Genomic DNA, 21,089 nt, shown 5'->3' with positions numbered 1-21,089 from the left:
ATGAGCTACCTCCCAGAGCCACAAAGTGACTCATATTGTTATGACACTTACATAAATTATGGTCGGGAAGGGAATTTCAATACTTCATATTCTAATCATCCAGACACATCATCACTTGATCATGCTGTCAATACATTCATGCAAGATTCCTCCCCAGGGTCACAAAATGATCCATGCTGTAATGAATTCAACAATTACTCAAGTTGTGATTGGGAAGATCAAAATCAAAGAGCATTCAATAGTCCATACTCCACTTATCAAGAGCCATCATCACTTGAGCGTACCTTCAATTCATTTGTGCAAAATTGTCCAACCTCACCTCCCAGTTTCTCATTTGAAAATTCTTCATCATTTGACTATGCCTCAACACAAAGTTTCCTCCAAAATCTATACAACTCATTTCACCAACCACAAAATTCATTACACTACACAGAAGAACCATTTTAACATCCACAAAATTCATTTCACAACCCACAAAACTCATTCCATACACCTCAAAACAACTTCACCACAACACATCCATGTCCACAGAATTACTCTCAACCTTCATCTCTTGAGCTAGCAGCTGAGGATCTCCTTCAAAAGTCTAGAGAATTATTGGAAAGACAAGAACAATCCTGGAAAAGGCAAGAAATCCTCTTCAAGAAGATGGATGGGCACTTAGAGCAAATAAGGAGAAACTTAGGATTGCCAAGCATTGATGATGAAGATCAATCTGTGAGGAAGGATGTAACGACCCAATTTTCAATATGTCTAGATCATACTGGAAACTGAGCGCTACCAATTTGTCTTCCTAATTATTATCTATTATTTATCATATGAGCCTAATTCGTTGTTAAAAGCGTAGTTAATTTGCGAGGTGTATTTTTTTTTGGAAAACGTTTGGATTAATAGACGGAATCACTCATAATCAATTCACAAGCGATAACAGATAAAATAATTATAAACAACCACACATAAATACATGACAAGTAGCTAGCAACATTTAGTGATCCAGCCGTTGTTAGAGTATAGACCTTTAGTTAGAACACCCCTAGATATAGCTATATAATAACTATATACATATACATACATACAACATCCCAGGTCCTGACCTGTTCAAGAGGTCCCTAAGCTGGCACCTAAGCTAGCCTAGACTCTATATTCACCTAGTCCCTCTAAACTACTAAATTGTGGGAAAGTACGTTCTAAGTCTTCAAAACTCGAGTCAAGCCGAATTTCATCAAAAGATGGAAGGTCGTCTACTACTCCTCTGCACGATCATACATTTCCATATGACGTCCTACTGGTACTCCATCAAGTAGCGACACAACAGGAGTCTCGTACACAGGATTTAGGCTAAAGTGCGCATACAAACGGGGTGCAGACGTTGGCTGGTCTCACAGTATATACATATAAACAGAGAATGAGATTCACCCTAGACTCAGAAGACTACCTAGAGTAGAATCCTTTTTGCGTACGATCGTTAGCGAACTACGGAAGGGAACACATGCTTTCATCTAAAGGGGGAAGGGAGAGAGAAGGGGTAAGAACTGGGGAGTTCTTAGTAGGGTCGGGGTTATTAGTTAAGTTCATTAATCTGTGTCGCTTAGCAGACATATAGTAGAATATAGAGATGCAGTAAACAGAAGATACAGATAAATAGAAAAAATAGAAAAAAACAGAAAGTAGAACGCAAACAAAATAATACAAGAAAATAAAACACAAATACGAAGAATAGAATACAAACAAACAAAGCATACATTCATTCAACAATCATAACATAGGAAATGCACAACCAAGTATGATGCATGTCTGTCCTATGCTGGCCATGAGCTCACGTGTCGGTTTACACCCTGCATCCCGACATTACCCATGAACTAGTCCTAGATATGGCTTTATTTCTGTAGGTGAACTTCGGCCTACAGAAACAGCACTCCCATAAGTGAACTTCGGCTTACAGGAATAGTCTAATCACAATACAACAACTTTCTGTAGGTGAACTTCGGCCTACAGAAATAACACCTCTGTAAGTGAACTTCGACTTACAGAAATAGTCTAATTATAGCACAACAATTTTCTGTAGGTGAACTTCGGCCTACAGAAATAGCACTTCTGTAAGTGAACTTCGGCTTACAGAAATGGCGCCCCTGTAAGTGAACTTCGGCTTACAGGTATTACAACTCTCTATAGGTGAACTTCGGCCTACAGGAGCAACACCCTAAGATACACAATTGATATTCACTGCAGGTGAACTTTGGCCTACAGGAATAACAACTCACTGTAGGTGAACTTGGGCCTACAGGACCTCTAGGGCCAATGGAAAAGCAGCAGATGAACATACAACAGAACATCATGCCACAAGGCTTAACTCTTTATCCTTATACTCTTTTCCTCTATTCTCTTTGTTATATTACTCTTTTTTCGTTGTCTCTTTACTCTTCTCTGATTACTCTGTTCTCTGTATCTCTCTACTCTGCTCTGATTTCTCTGTTTAACGTATGTATTTAAAGCTTATGTAAATTTCGGTATGAATAGTTAGTCTGTCCCAAGTATAGGTTCATTAAGTCTATACTGAAATAGTTTAACTTTTCATATAATACCTAACCCTATTCGCAACTCAAGGACTAACTATATTGCCCTAGTTCGTTCACTAATTTCTGTCTGTTTTTCTGTCATTAAAACTTTACAGACTTTTTCTTCGACTTTTATCTTTTCTTCCACTTTTTATCTTTCTTTTATCTTTGCCTCAGTAACATGTTAATACCACTCCCTAAGTATTTTATGAAGGTAATTATGAGATTCTACACTTAAAGTTGTCTTTCTAAAGCTTTTACAGAAAACTGCATTTTCTGCATTATTTTATTATTTTTATTAAAATATTATTTTTAATTAAATATTATTATTTAATATTTTATTATTATTTATTATTTTATTATTAATTTTTCGAAAATTATCTTCCTTTAACCTTTTACTTTATAAATTCACTTTTTACCACCTGTAACTTTTAATATTTCTACTTTAACCACCCTAACTTTCAGAAGTTACAAAATAACCCCTCAAACACTAAAATATTTACTTCCTTGCCCTTTCTAAGATCTAAAAGGTGTTCTTCAATGTTCTTCACCACACTCAAAGTGTTCTTCATGTTCTTCGTAAATTCTTCAAATTCTTTCTCTGTTTTTACCCGTTTTTCAGCCTTTTCAGCAACTGATTTTTACCAAAATTCATAATAAATTCCCAGCCACTAAAACCCCATCTTTTCCACATGATTTCAACGTAAATTGAACCTCAATTCAAGCCTAGGGTTTCATTTTTCCAGCTGCCCCAAGAACATGAACTTTAAAGGTTGAATTTTATCAAATTTCATCAAAATTTCACCAAATTTTCACCAAGAATAAATCATATATGCAACCAATTTTGAACACAGACAAATCATACAATATTCACACAACTCAAACACAAATAATCAAGATTAATTTCGTGATACCCTACCTTGATTTGCTGCTCCAAATCCGGTTACTCTTTGAAGTGTTCTTAAAGCACTTTTTCCTCCTAAAACACATCAAGAACAACTTTAAAACTCTAAACCATCAACTAAACTAACTTCAGCAGCATCTTAGAAAGGTTATCCTCACCTTAAATGTACAGGAAATCAAAGATCTTTGGCCCACAAGTCAAGCTAAGCAAGAGATCTAAGGAAGAACATCAAGAAAACACTTATTTAAGCATGTTTCCTTGAAAACCAAATTGAAGAGGGAGGGAGACAGCCATCTCACCTAATTTCCAGCCTTGATAAGTCACATGGTTATGTAGATGAAGAAGAGAGGATCATTTTGGTGAAATCGGAGTTTTGATTTGAGTTTTAGTTCAGAAGAAATCAAGCTTTGAAGATTAAGTGTTCATGAAAGTTTCTCTCTTTTTCTCTCTTGTTATTTTCGGCCAAAATGATGAAATGAGACAGCCTTGGAGGTCTTGGGGGTGTAAGGTGAGTTGTGATTAGTTGGCTTGGAGGTGGGTTAAAATAATATTAAAATATCTCAGGTGTATAACTACTAAAACTAGGTGTATCGGAACACTTGTAAAAATATCTCTAAAAATTATTTTCTGAGCTACTAGCATAAATGACACTAGTAACATATTTATTATGAGAATAGAACATGTATGATGAGGCCTTAGCATTGCTAAAGTCATCAGAGAGTGCTGGTGCTAAGCTTCACCAGTAAACCGTAAACCCGGTTAAACCGATTTTCTGTTTTTAACTAAAACACACCAGGTAACCTTATAATATCATTCAAGCATTTTCTAATAAAAATATAATGATAATATTATACTATTATCTCTCTCCTCTCATGAATCGAGTCCGGTTCGTCAAACAGAGACTATTTACGAAAACTAGAATCAAAACTGCCAACCGATACGGTTCAAAAACTAGGTTCTTCACGATTGCATTATTGAGCTTGCCTCAGCAGAGATTCTAGCTTAAGGATGACATAATGACAATGAGGATTGAGATTCTTGATGATATATCAGAGGTGTTCCCTTTACTGATCTTTCAGAGAAATCCGTACTTGCAGAAAAGATCTCACGTACTCGAAAATCAGGGTTGTTACAAAGGAAGTGGAAGAGGAAGATGAATAGGCTCTTATACCAAGTGAAACCCCAATGAAGAAGGAGGTGGTGGAGGTATTTGAACCTGAGACTCCGTATCCATAGAGGCTACTTGAGGTGACAGAAGAAAATGAAGACACACTTCCAAAGGACTTAGTGGAACATCATAAAGAAGAAAGGGAGGAAGTCAATCAAGGGAGTTCACACTCAAGTGAAACAAAGAGCTGCATAAAGGAAGGGTTCATTGAACCATTAATTCAAAAGGCTTTTGATGAAGAGAACACTCCAAAAATCACACAACACTCAAGTCTTGATATCCAAGAAGTGAAGGCAACCAACAAGAGCATCAAAGAGAGGATTGTGACCAAGTTAAAATTGAACATATCAAGGAAGAAGAAAAGGTCAACTACAAGCAATCCAACCCATGATCCAGCAAGAAAGTTCAATTAAGCAAATAACAAAAGGAAGATTGCTGGGAAGAGGCCAAGACAGGGGATACTGACTGGCTCTTTTCTCTCCCTGAGGTCATTCCTCTTAACAAACTGGAAAAGGAGGAAGAAAGCCATGAACAACATGTCAAGCTAATGACATTAAAAGAGCGCTTGTTGAGAGGTTGATAAACCACTATTTTATGGTTTATCTTGTGCTAATTTGAGTGGTTTTTATCAAGTCTTTGCACACTTATTCATACAATTTGCATGATTTTACAATTCCTTCCCAATTTTATTCTATGGTTGAAAACTTGCTTCCTAAGTCTTTAAATTGTGTATTTTAATTCCCCTTTATCCCATTCGTTGCCGTGATCTGTGTGCTAAGTGTTTTCAGGCTATATAGGGCAGGAATGGCCTAGAGGATGGAGAGGGAGCTTGCAAAAATGGAAGGAGAACAATAAATAAAGGAGATAACCAGCGAGGATCGACGCGCACGCATGGCTCACGCGTGCACGTGATAAGCGAGATTGCACAGCGATGCATGTGCGTAACTGACGCGTATGTTGGACATGCGAAGAAGACTATCGACGCGTACACATGACTGACGCGTACGCGTGACGTGTGCCACGTGCAGAAAGTGCAGAAGACGCTGTGGGAAATTTTGGGCTGAGGTTGGATCCAGTTTTTGGTCCAGAAACACAGACTAGAGCCAGGGGACAAGCAGAGACTCAACATACATTCACTTTTACACAGTTTTAGTTTTAGTTTTGAATCTTAGAGAGAGAGATACTACTTTCTCTAGGGTTCTTCACATTGATAATTTTAGAGTTTTATGCTTTTGATTTGGATATTGAGAAGAGTTACTACCTCCGTTGAAGTTTCCGTCATTCTAGTTTGTTTCCTTATTTCCTTACTCTTTTAATCACCCATTTACCCTGTTCAGAATTACATATGGATATCTTTGATTTTAGAATTTATTAATGCAAAGAATTATTTTTACCTTTAATTAATTTTTTGCTATTATTTTATTTGAATTTCCATGTGTTCTTTTCTTCCACTTTTATCACTTATGAAAATGGCATTCATGTCAATGGAGTAGACTCCCAACTTGACTTGGGAGTTGATTAAAAGGAGACCCTTGAGTTGGAATACTCAAGTGTTAATTGGAAATTGGAAGTTGTTGGCGAGCTCTTTAGTCATTAACGCTAATCCTTCCATAGGAGAGGATTAGGACTTGTGAATTAGGGCTGGTTCAGTTACTTGACTTTCCTTTATTCGGTAAGGGATAACTAAGTAGAAACAACAACCTATTACCAGTACACTTGGAAAAATTCAACAAGGATAGAACTTCCAATTAATCTTCTCCCAGTCAAGGCTTTTTACCTTAAAAATATAAAACCTCTCATTAAATTTTATTGATTTAATTAATAATTATTTTAATTTCCCGTTTTCCAACTCTAGAACTTATCGGAAAACTCCTGACCAATAAGTAGCACTCTTTTGTCAACTCGTTGGGAGACGACCTGGGAATTCTACTCCCAATATTTTATTCTTAATTTGTGACAACCCTTTTCTGAATTGATAAGCGGAATTTTCGTCGGTTAAGGACTGTACTTGCAACGCTATTTTCACTATAAATTCTCAATCGGCAATTTTCCGCCCGTCAATTTTTGGCGCCATTGCAACGCTATTTTTACGCGACCCACGCGTACGCGTGCCATACACGTACGCATCGCATGCGCCGCATGGTTAAACCAGTACACTGCCCAGATTTAACTTATTCCCTCCCCCAATCCTAATTCTTTTTCATTCCTAATTCTTTCTTCTTTCTTCTTCCTTCTTTCTTCCTTATTCCTTCTTACTATCTACTACTTTCTTCTTCCCTTTTTCATCTTATCCCTCAGGTTTCTTTTCTCCATCTCCTCTCCTCTTTTCTTCTTCTTTCAATTATTGCATTTATTTATTTTTCTTTCTTCTAAATTTTTCTTTTAAGCTTAGTTATTTATGGTTTCTTTTTCATTCTTTTAACATGTATTTTTATGTTGGTGTTGGAGCTTTATTTGGGTAGTACCTTATTTTCATTGAGCTTGTGGATATTATAAGGAGTGATTTGACAATTGACATTTAAATTTGGCTATCATACATTTGGATTCATTATTTTCATTCCTATTTTAACTTGCACACCAAGTGTTTGTGAAAAAGCTTTTATGGCATTTTGAACTCTATTTTCATTCCTATTTTTATTATTTTACTTGAATGCCTCTTTTTCACAACATTTGTAATCCACTTGTATTTCGGATTATCATTCACAATTGTCATCATACAAGTGCTCTTTAATTTGGCACATTTAATCATTGATGCTTGAGTTATGCTTCTCATGCCTGTTTTTGTATGCCATAAACACTCTTACATCTAATTATTCTGAATTGCCTTCTTGATCTTAATTGATATCTTACCTGCATGTGGTAGCTACCATGTATTTAAGATATTATCTTTTCTTTGGCATTTGTTATCACTTGAAATTTTCTCCCTCCAATTTTTAGTTATATATATTTAACAGTCTTCCTCTTTCTTTCTTCCTTAGGAATGGGTACCAAGAAAGGAAAAGAGAAGGCCACTGACAAGACACCAGCAAAGAGAGGAACCAAGAGAGCACCGGCTAAGGCACCACCATCTACCAGTCAAGCCGCCAACAAAGCGGGTGAAGAGGATCATTAAAGTTGATAAAGCAGAGAAAGCCTTTCCCGCACGGGACTCCACACGGTTCACTAACCGTTACTGCGAGCAGATGTTCCCCATCCTAGCTGAGAGGAACTACAATAATGAGCATCTACTCATTGTCCCAACATATTTCGTTGATTTTGTGGAGCCCTGCATCGAGAGAAGACAGTGGGATTTTTGAGGAGGCAGCCGCGAGAGGCCAACCTATCATGGGTAGTTAAATTTTACTCCAACTTCTACTCGCCTACCCTGCAGACTGTCTATGTTCGTCAGCAGCAAGTCCCTGTCTCCGAGAGTTCCATACAGAGAGCACTGGATCTTCCATCTAGCCTAGAGGGATTGGATGCATATTGATAAACCACTATTTTATGGTTTATCTGGTGCTAATTTGAGTGGTTTTCATCAAGTCTTTGTACACTTACTAATACAATTTGCATGATTTTACAATTCCTTCCCAATTTTGTTCTATGGTTGAAAACTTGCTTCCTAAGTCTTTAAATTGTGTATTTTAATTCCCCTTAATACCATTCGATGCTGTGATCCGTGCATTAAGTGTTTTCAGGCTGTATAGGGCAGGAATGGCTTAAAGGATGGAGAGGAAGCTTGCAAAAATGGAAGGAGCACAAGAAATAAAGGAGATAACCAGCGAGGAGCGACGCGCACGCATGGCTCACGCGTGCACGTGATTTGGAGATTTTCAGACCGACGCGTGCGCGCGACACGCGAAGATAACCATCGACGCATACGCGTGACTGACGCGTACGCGTGACGTGCGCCACGTGCAAAAATCGCGGAAGACGCTTGTGTCGAATTTGGGCTGTGTTTGGACCCAGTTTTCGGCCCAGAAACACAGACTAGAGCCAGGGGACAAGCAGAGACTCAACACACATTCTCATTCATATAATTTTTAGTTTTTAGTTCTGAATCTGAGAGAGACACACTACTTCCTCTAGGTTTTCTTCACATTCATAGTTTTAGAGTTTTATGCTTTTGATTTGGATATTGAGAAGGGTTACTACCTCCATTGAAGTTTCTATCATTCTAGTTTGTTTCCTTATTTCCTTACTCTTTTAATCACCCATTAACCCTGTTCAGATTTACATATGGATATCTTTGATTTTGGAATTTATTAATGCAAAGAACTACTTTTACCTTTAATTAGTTTTCAGTTATTATTTTATTTAAATTATCATGTCTTCTTTTTATTCCCTTTATATGTCTGTGAAATTGGTATTCATGTCAATGGAGTAGACTCCTAATTTGACTTGGGAGTTAATTAACAGGAGACCCTTGAGTTGGAATACTCAAATGTCAATTTTAATTGGAAGTTATTGGCTAACTCTCTATTCACTAATGCTAATCCTTCCATAGGAGAGGATTAGGACTTGTGAATCAGAGTTAGCTCAATTACTTGACTTTCCTTTATTCGGTAAAGGTTAACTAAGTAAAAACAACAACCTCTTACTATTATACTTGGGAAAATTCAACAAGGATAGATCTTCCAATTAATCTTCTCCCAGTCAAGGCTTTTTATTTTGATTATATAAATTCTCTTGCTAATTTTTGTTGCTTTAATTTACAATCATTTATTTTTCTGTTCTCCAACTCTTAAAATTTCTCGAAAAATTCCTGATCAATAAATCACACTCTTTTGTCAACTCGTTGGGAGACGACCTGGGATTTCTACTCCCAGTATTCTATTCTCAATTTGTGACAATTCTTTCTAAATTGATAAGCGGAGTTTTCGTCGGTTAAGAAATGTACTTACAACGTTATTTCTACATTAAATTCTTAATCGGCAAATTTTCTGCACGTCAACTTTTGGCGCCGTTGTCGGGGAGTTGCAATAGTGTGCTAAGTTATTGGTTGGTGTAAATATTTTTAATTTTACATATTTGCATATTTTATTTAATTTTATTACCATGAGCTGTATGTTTCTTTCATTGAATGACGCGTTCACTCCCTGATCCGAGCTTAACCGCGTTTGATCCTAAAATTGAAAGAACTATTTCACGTATTAAGCGAGCTCGACGCTGGTTAGCCTCTGAGGGTGGTGAAGTGGTTACTACCAATTCACAAGTCTTATTTGAGAGCGAATCTGAAGTGCCATTTCAGGAAGAAACAAGCTCATCTTCTACTGATTATGTTGATTTACGTGCAGGTAACATGGCAGAGCCTAGAAGGATTACTCTCCAGGAAGCAGGAGCTCCAGACTTTACACTACAACCGTATCAAGTGCGTCACCCGAATCTGGCTGTAGATTTGGAACTGAAGATTGTGCTAATCAACTTACTGCCTAAGTTTCATGGCTTAACTGCTCAAGAGCCTATCAAGCACCTTAGAGATTTTCAGACAGCTTGCTCAACTACTAGGCGTCATGGTGTAGATGAGACTATTATTTGGCTATATGCCTTTCTGATTTCTCTTGAGGGAAAGGCAAGGGAGTGGTTCTACACTCAACCTGAAGTAGTTGTTACTAATTAGGATCTGCTCAGAAGGGAGTTCCTGGAAAAATGCTTTCTGGCTGAAGTTACAGATAGACTGAGGAAGGAAATTTCCTCCATTTTATCCAAGGTGAATTAGAGACTCTTTATGAGTATTAGAAACGCTTCAGGAATCTCCTAGACTCATATCCCCACCATAGGATTGATGATGCCAGGGCATTTTGGCCAGTTTCACTGACCTTTTCTTTACTATTTTAGGGTAGTTTCATGCATTTTCTTTGTTAATAAGCAAGTTTTGGGTAGATAATCACTTACATCTTGATTCAAGCAAACATTGTGAATTTTACATGATTTTATGAGAATTATGCATGAATTGAATGATAAAATGGATGATGCATGATCTCATGAGTTAGAACCTAGCTTTGATGCACTTTACTTGCTTGATTTCAGGACAAAGGAAGCAAGCAAGATGCCACGTTAATAGCCACGTTAGTCTAACTAACGTGACCATTAACATGGAATGGAGGCTAGCTTGAAACATTAATAAGAAAAGTGAACACCAATAACGCTTTCGTGAGCCATCATAGCCCACGTTAGGGTCCACGTTAACTACATTAATGTGAACTCTAATGTGGGAAGAGCAAGGAAGAGCCAATGTTAGTGGCACTCACCTTTGTCACTAATGTTGGACCAAGCCATTATTAGCCACGTTAGTTGCCACGTTAATTACATTAACATGGAAGCTAACGTGGAGGAAAGAAATGATGAGCTAACGTTAGTGACACTCACCTTTGTCACTAACGTTGGAGATGGCAATCACCATCACGTTAGTGGTCACGTTAATACAATTAACGTGAGGCACTAACGTGGGAAGGGGCGCATGGAGCGTTAGTAACAAAGGTAAGTGTCACTAACGCTCTCGAAGCTGAGGCATGCCCATGTTAAGGGTCACGTTAGCTACACTAATGTGGACTCTAACGTAGGGAGGAAGGGCAACAAGCAAACGTTATTGGAAAAACTGAATGCCAATAACGTTTGCGAAGGACCAAGAGGCAACATTAGTAGTCACATTAGTGCCACTAACGTTGAAGTTAACGTGGACCATTTTGGGTTAGGAACGTTAGTGAAAAAGGTGATTGTCACTAACGTTCTCGAACCTACATTTTCACTTAACGTTAACACCACTAACGTCCTAACTAACGTCCATGCCTAACTCACACTTTTTCTGCAAGCAAAGCTAAGCCCACTGAAGATGATAACTGCTTCAACTCAAAGATCCAAAGGCCCATATCTAAGACTTAAAGAGCCAACTAGAAGATCAGAAGAGTAGTATATATAGGAGTAGTTTTGAACTAGAAAGAGAGCTTTTGGCATTGGGAGAACTACTCTCTGTATAATTTTACTTTCTCTACAACTTCTAGTTTTACTTTTAGAATGTATTTCCCATCTTTGTTTTCCATTCCCAGAGCTATGAACAACTAAACCCCTTTCATTGGGTTAGGGAGCTCTGTTGTAATTTGATATATCAATAATAGTTTTCATTATTCTTCTTCTTTCTTTTCTCTTGATTTTACTTGAAAGCTTTTAATCTTCATCCAATTGGGTAGTTGTCTTGGAAAAGAAGCTATTCATACTTGGATCTCTTCAGAACCTTGGAAGAGGAATGAAGAGATCGTGCTAGAAATGAATTGGAATTCAAGGAATTGGCTATTGATCAAGATTTGAGAGATTGAATTACCAATGAATTGGAATTCAATCACTTAAGATTGCCAAGGAGATTAATGAATGCATTGATTAAGGAAGAGTTGAAAATGAACTTGATCCGGAGAATACAACATTTCCTGAGCCCAATGAACTCCCCATTTCTGATCTTACCCATTTTCTTTACTTTCTGCCATTTACTTTTATGCTCATCTTCCCTATTCCCCATTTAAGATTCTGCAATTTACTTTCCATCATTTACATTTAGTTCTTTATTTCCAGCAATTACATTTTCTGCCATTTACTTTCCCGCCATTTAATTTCCTGCAATTCTCAAATCAAATTCTGCTTAGCTCAATTAGAACAATCCTCCAATTAAAGTTGCTTGACCAATCAATCCCTGTGGGATTCGACCTCACTCTCTATTGTGAGTTTTTACTTGACGACAATTCGGTATACTTGCTGAGGGAAATCTGTTGAGAGACAAGTTTCCGTGCATCAAGTTTGTGGCGCCGTTGCCGGGGATTGATTGTGTATCAAGAATGATTAAATTGGTGGATAACTAGATTGAGCACTTTTTCTTTCTTTCGTTGATTTAATTTCTGTTTAAGTAATTTACTTTCAGTTCTAGTTATTTTCTTCCCTTTACCCCTTACCCGTTTGAGATATTCTCTTAATTGTCACAATTCAGTTCACTTACCCACTAACTGTTTGATATATTGCATCATTCACACTAACATCATTTTTTTACAAGAATACTCTCTATCCCCCTTTTGCTTTGGCCTTGTTGGTTGTATGACAGGTAGAAGAAGTGGGGCTTCAACTTCCTTTGATTCTGAACCTGAGAGGACCTTCCTTAGATTAAGGAGGGAAGCAAGAGGAAAGAGAGTTATTGGTGCTGAGGAAGAGGAAGAGTACTTTGAACCAGACATGGATGAGAATATGGAGAATCATCATAAAGAAAAAGCTCACAACCATGGTAGAGAAGGTCCAGTGCATTATGCTGTGCAAGAGAGAAGAGTTCTGGGATCTTACATAAATCCAAACCCAGAAAACTGTGGAAGTAGCATCCAAAAGCCAACCATACATACCAATAACTTTGAACTAAAGCCACAGCTCATCACCCTCATTCAGAACAACTGTTCATTCGGAGGAAGTGTCCAAGAAGATCCCAATCAACATCTAACCACCTTCCTGAGGATATGTGATACTGTGAAGTCTAATGGTGTTCATCCTGACACCTATAGACTGCTTCTGTTTCCCTTCTCATTCAATGACAAAGCATCTAAATGACTGGAATCCTTCCTGAAGGAGAGTTTAACAACCTGGGAAGATGTGGTGAACAAATTCTTGGCGAGATTCTATCCTCCTCAAAGGATCAACAGGTTGAGAGCTGAGGTACAAACCTTCAGGCAACAAGATGGTGAAACTCTATATGAAGCATGTGAGAGGTTTAAGGACTTGACAAGAAGGTGCCCACCAGATATGTTCAATGAATGGGTGTAGTTACACATCTTCTATGTGGGTCTTTCTTACGAATCAAAGAAGGCAGTAGACCACTCATCTGGGGGATCTCTGAACAAGAAGAAGACCATTGAAGAAGCCATAGATGTTATTGAGACTGTAGCAGAGAATGACTACTTCTATGCCTCTGAAAGAGGCAACACTAGAGGAGTGATGGAGCTAAACAATGTGGATGCATTGCTGGCTCAAAACAAGATGATCACCAAGCACTTGGCTGACCTTACCAAGAAGATGGAGAGGAACCAAATAGCAGCAATCATCACCTCAGCAGCAGCTCAAGAAGGAGTGAATGAAGAAGCAAAGGGTGATCAGGAACAAGCCAACTACATTGGAAATTCACCTAGGCAGACCCATGATCCATACTCCAAATCTTATAATCCTGGTTGGAGGAACCATCCAAACTTTGGGTGGAGAAATCAACAAGATCAAGGCCAAGATCAAAGACGCCACAACCCCAACAACAATGCAGCTCACCAACATTCCACACAGAGATCATATCAGCACCCACCTAACAACACCTCTCAACATCCATATCAAAATCAAAATAGCCCTTCTCATCCCTCTAATCTCAATTCACCATCATCCAAAGATAGACTCTCAAGGATTGAGAATCTACTTGAAGGCATATGTAAGGAAATTCAAGATAACAAGATGTTCAAGGAGGAGGTGCGAGCCAATATCAAGAACCAGGGAGACACCATCAAGAGGCTGGAATTTCAAGTGGGATACCTCTCTGAGAAGATTCCCAAACCTACTGATAGCTTTCCAACTGGCACAGAGAAAAACCCGAGAGGTGAAGCAAAGAAAGTAAGACGGAAAGATTGCAAGATGGTCACTATAAGTGATAAGGGGACTGAGGAAGAGCTGAAAAAACCATTAGAACAACCTAGAGATACCTCAGCAGAGAAACAAGAAGAGGGTCACCAAGGAACCAAAACTACACAGAAGGAGATTCTGAACCTCTATGCACCCTTTCCCCAAAGACTCAAGGGTGGTGTAGAAAAGAGAATATACTCAAAGTTCCTCGACATGTTTACATCCCTTCATGTGAACAAACCATTCATCAAGGCTCTCTAACAAATGCCCTCATACATTAAGTGTATGAAAGAGCTGCTGACCAGGAAAAGCTCACTCAAAGGAAGACAAACAATAGTGATGAATAAAGAGTGCAGTGCTCTTATACAACCAGAGTTGCCTACAAAAAGGAAGGATCCAGGGAGTTTTCACATCCCCTGTGCCATAGGAGACACACTGATTGACAAAGGACTTTGTGATCTGGGAGCAAGCATTAATTTAATGCCTCTATTTCTCATGAAGAATCTGTAGATCAATAAGCTAATGCCCACAGACGCAGTCATCAGGCTGGCTGACAAAACTCAAAAACAAGCAGTAGGAGTGGTTGAAAACGTGTTGGTAAAGGTTGGGAATTACTTCCTTCCCACAGACTTTGTCATATTGGAAATGGAAGAGAGTCACCTTCACCCAATCATATTGGGAAGACCATTTCTAGCTACAGCCAGAGCGCTTATAGATGTAGAGTGAGGATAGCTAATACTGAGGATACATGATGAACAACTTACCTTCAATGTCTCCAAACGCTCACAAGAAGCAGATCAAGAAAACAAGGAACCAAAGGAAGATCACGACAGGGCACTGGTGAAAGAACCAAGCACAGGAAAACAAACTGTACACCTGGGAATCCCCTTGGCTGGTGAGCAGAACAGTTAGAAGGTACCACAGCTAAAGGAAATCCAAGAGGACCTAAACCCACCATGGTCATATGAGACCAGCAACAAAATCTCTCTGGGAAAAGAGACCACAAAGAGCAGGGCAACAGTAAAAGAAACAAAGAAGAAGGCACCAAGGAGATGGAAGAACAAGAAGATCCCTACAGAGGATTTCTCTCCATGGGATAAAGTGATATCAGCTTGTTTCCCAGTTATCCCACCTCATCTCCCCACCATCCCATCTCAGTTACCTAAAGTTTTCACCATCAACAGAATTCTCTCTCTAGAACATGTGGAGATCCTTGATGAAGCCAATGGAGATAGATTTACTGCGAGGGGGGAAGATATGAAGCATTACCAACCACCCTGACAAAGGCAGAACGTCAAGCTAGTGACGCTAAAGAAGCACTTCATGGGAGGCAACCCATGTTTTATATGTCTTTAAAGTAGTCAATAATGCAAGGTTCATGAATTCCAAATCAACTTTGACATATACTTGAATGAATCCTTTTTTTATGCAACATATAGTGAAGAACAAGTTTGGTGTTCAAGGCACACTAAGAGGACATAAATATCATGTCACTCTTAGCACCTTGAACAAATCCTTTTACAACACATTACCACAAACTAAGTTTGGTGTCACCAATGTTGCATACATGGACAGTTAAATAGTCAGCTGGTTTGTATTCATGAATAGCACTTACTATTTAGAAACAAAAACTTTAAAAAGTAGTTATCCCACTCTTTAAATTTTGCCGCCACTATCCCCAAATTTATTAATCACATTTCTTTTATTTTGTAGGAGAATTGATGGGACAATTGAAGGAGGAGGTTTCGGCCACTTCAAAAAGAGGGGACTATACACATGTCTTCAAGGGGAATGCATTGAGAAATGTTGCCATGCAACATTGAAAGAATGACACGCTTGAAAATCGAACCAACCCCATCATAAAGTTAATGATCCTGATGCCAGGGCATTTTGGCCAGTTTCACTGACCTTTTCTTTACTGTTTTCAGGGTAGTTTCATGCATTTTCTTAGGAAATAAGCTAGTTTTTGGTAGATATTCACTTACACCTGGATTCAAGCATACATTGTGCATTTTACATGATTTCATGAGAATTTTGCATGAATTTAGTGACAAATTGTATGCTGCATTACCCATAACTTGGACTAGAACTTTGATGCACTCTATTGCTTGATTTCAGGACCCAAGGAAGCAAGGAATGGGAGGTAACTTGCAAAGTTAATGAGAAAAGTGACTACCAATAACGCTCTCGAAGCCATCATTACCCACGTTAAGAGTCACGTTAACTAAGTTAACGTGAACTCTAATGTGAAGAAGGGAATTTGGGCCAATGTTAGTGACACTTAACATTCTCACTAACCTTGGCCAATGCTCACAAGTGGCCACGTTAGAGTCCACGTTAACTTAGTTAACGTGGCCTCTAACATTAAAAAGGGGAAAGGAAGCAAACGTTAGTGACATTCAACATTGTCACTAACGTTTGCCTAAGTGCACAATGCCACGTTAACTCCCACGTTAACTTGGTTAACGTGGAAGCTAACGTGAAGAGGCAAGAGTGGTCGACAACGTTAGTGACACCCAACATTGTCACTAACGTCGGAAGCAACCACACAACTCCAAGGAGCCACGTTAACTTCCACGTTAACTTAGTTAACGTGGAGGCTAACGTGAGAGAAGAAGGTGATGGCCAACGTTAGTGACACTCAACATTGTCACTAACGTTGGAAGGAGCCACACAAGCCACTATGAGCCACGTTAACTTAGTTAACGTGGAAGCTAACGTGGATGAGTAAAAGATGAGCCAACGTTAGTGACACTCAACATTGTCACTAACGTTGGGGATGGCTAAGCATGGCCACGTTAACCTAGTTAACGTGGACTCTAACGTGAGACATGGGGACACATTGGAACGTTAGTGACAATGTTGAGTGTTACTAATGTTCTCGAAGGATGGCAAGCCCACGTTAAAGAGCCACGATAACTAAGTTAACGTGGGCTCTAACATAGGAGCAATGGGGGCTTTTCAATGTTATTGGGAAAGTTAAGCCCCAATAACGTGTGCGAAGGACCTAGAGGCAACGTTAGTGGCAACTTTTGTGCCACTAACGTTGAAGTTAACTTGGCTTTTACTTAGGAACGTTAGTGAGAAAGTTGATTGTCACTAACGTTCTCGAACTCATATTTTCACTAAACGTTAACACCCCTAACGCCCTGAGCTCAAGTCTCTGCCCACTTCACACTTTCTCTCTACAAGTAAAGCCAAGCCCAAATGAAGAAAAGAACTGCTTCAAACTCAAGATCCAAAAGCCCAAGACTTGAAGAGCCAACTAGAAGATGAGAAGAGTAGTATATATAGGAGTAGCTTTGAATTATTTAGGGAGTTCCGGGAGTTGGAAAATAGCATAGAACTACTTCCTGTATTTACTTTCTCTGCACTTCTAGTTTTCATTATGTATTCTCCATCTTTGTTTTCATTTTCCAGAGCTATGAACAACTAAACCCCTCTTATTGGGTTAGGGAGCTCTGTTGTAATTTGATGGATCAATATTAGTTTTCATTATTCTTCTTCTATCTTTTCTCTTGATTTTACTTGAAAGCTTTCGATCTTCATCCAATTGGGTAGTTATCTTGGAAAAGAAACTATTCATACTTGGATTTCTTCGGAACCTTGGAAGAGGAATGAAGAGATCAAACTAGAAATGCTTTCTCATGCTGGACCAAATTGGGTTTGGATGGATATGTGACTATAATCCTCTCAATGCTTGATTTGGGAAATGCATGTGGTATAATCAGTGACCATACTTTATCTCTTCTCATGAGCAATTGACCAAGGAATTGGCTATTGATCAAGATTTGAGAGATTGAACTACAAGAAATTGTAATTCAATCACTTAAGATTGCCAAGGAGATCAACGAGTGCATTGATTGAGGAAGAGATGTAAATGAGATTGATCCGGAGAATGCAACATCTCCTAAGCCCAATGAACTCTCCATTTCTGATCTTACCCATTCTCTTTAATTTCTGTCATTTACATTTATGAGCAATTCCCCCATTCCCATTCCCATTCTCTTTACTTTCTTCCATTTACTTTCCCGCCATTAAATTTTCTGCAATTCTCAACTCAATTTCTGATTCGCTCAACTAGAACATTCCTCTAATTAAAGTTGCTTAATCAATCAATCCTTGTGGGATTCAACCTCACTCTATTGTGAGTTTTTACTTGACGACAAATTCGGTAAACTTGCCGAAGGAAATTTGTTATGAGACAAGTTTTTCGTGCATCAGATCCTTGTGCTCATCCCATGCTAAACCCCATCCGTTCATCATACACCCACTCCATCAATCCACACCTTTCATTTACTCACCATTTCTCTATATAAGTGGTTCTTATTCCATACCCCCTTTAACATTCCAATTTCCATTCTTTGTACTTCTCACTTTCGGAACCCAACACCTCTTACCCCACCAAAAAACACTCTCACTCACTCCCTTCACTACACCCTATCTTAACCGGCTGAAGTCCATCATTAACCAATAATTCTCAATACCTTCACATAGCAAAAGTCACTTATGGCATCATCAGCCCTAAAAGAAGAAAGGAAAAGGAGCCTATGGAGCAATGCCCTTTCGATGAGAAAAAATTTAGAACCTTTCACCATGCATTGCAATTCAGGTGGATTGATAAACCACTATTTCATGGTTTATCTTGTGCTCAATTGAGTGGTTTTTATTAACTCTTTACCCACTTATTCATACTATTTGCATGGTTTTATATTTCCTTCCTAATTATGTGCTTTGATCGAAAACATGCTTCTTTGGACTTATATTTGCTTATTATTAATCCTCTCTTATTACCATTAGATATCTTGATATGTGTGTTAAGTGTTTTCAGATATTATAAGGCAGGAATGGCTTGGAGAATGGGAAGAAAGCATGCAAAAGTGGAAGAAATGCAAGAAGTTGGAGAAATTGCTAAGCTCTCCAGCCTGACCTCTCTGCACTCAAACGGCTATAACTTTAGCTACAGAGGTCCAAACGACGCGGTTCCAGTTGTGTTGGAAAGCTAACGTCCAGGGCTTCGATTTGACATATAATATGCTATAGTTCCTCGGAAACTAGGTGACGCGACCGCGTGATCCATGCGGCCGCATCGCAGTGACGGAAATCAGCACATTTGAATTCGAGACCAGCGAATTCTGGGCTGTTTCTGACCCAGTTCTCGGCCCAGAAAACACAGATTAGAGTCTATAAAGTGGAGAAATGCATCCATTCATAAGAAGGCTTTCATATTCACAATTTTAGGAGTAGATGTAGTTTTTTAGAGAGAGAGGTTCTCTCCTCTCTCTTAGGATTAGGATTTAGGATTTCTCTTAGTTTTAGAGTGACTCTCAATCCCAGGTTCAATGTTCTTCAGTTATTATTTCTCTTCTACTTTTAGATACTCTAATACTTTTATTTGTTAATTACTTATGTTGCCCATTTGATTCATAAATCTTTCATGTTAGATTGGATTGCTTTTATTAATATAATTTGAGGAATTTTCATATTTAATTTTGCTTTGCTTTATTTATATTGATGCTATTTAATTTAGATATTTTCTTCCTTTTGGCTTTGGTTAAGTAATTGGTAACGCTTGAGCTGTCAAATAAAGGAGTGGTTGAAATTGGGAGTTGCTCCAATAACTCTAGTCTTTCCATCGGAATTGACTAGGACCTGAGGATTAAGCTGATTAATCCACTTGATCTACCTTCATAGTTAGGGGTTAACAAAGTGAGATTAAAATCTAAATTTCATCACAATTGATAAGGATAGGACCTCCAGTTCTTATACCTTGCAAAGAGATTTTATTTTATTATTATTATTTTATTTTATTTGTCATATAACATATTCCCACCTTACTTCCTAAACCCCAATTTACAAACTCATAACCAGTAATAAGAACATACTTTCCTGCAATTCCTTGAGAAGACGATCCGAGGTTTGAATACTCGGTTATGAATTTCAAAGGGGTTTGTTACTTGTGACAACCAAAACGTTTGTACGAAGGGGTTTTTGTCGGTTTAGAGACTATATCTACAACGCGACTATTTTTATGACATTCTTTACTGGCAAAAATCTTAACGTCAAAATGGCGCCGTTGCCGTGGAATTGCAAACGTGTGCCTTATTATTGGTTATTGTAAATATTTTTTTGATTTTTGCTTGTTTATTTGTTTTTATTTTTGTTTTTATTTTTTCTTTTTCATAAATTAAGAGGTTATTTGTTTTTATTTAGTTATAAAATTTTTTTTTTAAAATTTGTTCTTAGTGTTCATCTTGATCTTCAAGTTGTTCTTCGCGTTCATCTTGACCTTCAAGCTGTTCTTAGTTGTTTTCTTCATTTTGATCTAAAAATTTGAAATTTGGTGTCATTTTATTGTTTTTCTCTTTCCTCATTAAATTCAAAAATATTTTTAATTAATTTTTTCGAAAAAAAAATTTCAGATTTTTATTTTTAAAATTTTTATCTTATCTTAACTTATTTCAAAAATCAAATTTCAAAATTCAAATTTCAAAATTTTCAAAATTTAAATTTAAAAATTTTCAAATTTCAAATTTTAAATTTCAAAAATTCAAATTTCAAAAATTTAAAATTCAAATTTCAAAATTAAAATTTCAAAATTTCAAATTTCAAATTTCAAAATTTAATTTTCAAATTCAAAATTTAAATAACCTTTTAATTTAAATTTGTTTTTATTTTTTTATTTGTTACTATGAACTCTCACCCCTTTGGCTATGAGCGTGGTTATAATAATATTGCAGGAAGAAGAAATTACAATGAGAACAGGCATCAAGGTTGGAACAATCAAAGATGGGAGGAGCCACAAGGATTTGATCAACCCTCATGGCAACAACCACCTCCAATGGACTATCAACAACCACCA

This window comes from Arachis ipaensis, chromosome B09, assembly GCF_000816755.2.
Source record: "Arachis ipaensis cultivar K30076 chromosome B09, Araip1.1, whole genome shotgun sequence".
In the NCBI taxonomy this organism is placed as follows: Eukaryota; Viridiplantae; Streptophyta; class Magnoliopsida; order Fabales; family Fabaceae; genus Arachis; species Arachis ipaensis.
The sequence above is the reverse complement of the archived record's forward strand: the minus strand, read 5'-3'. Positions refer to the sequence as shown.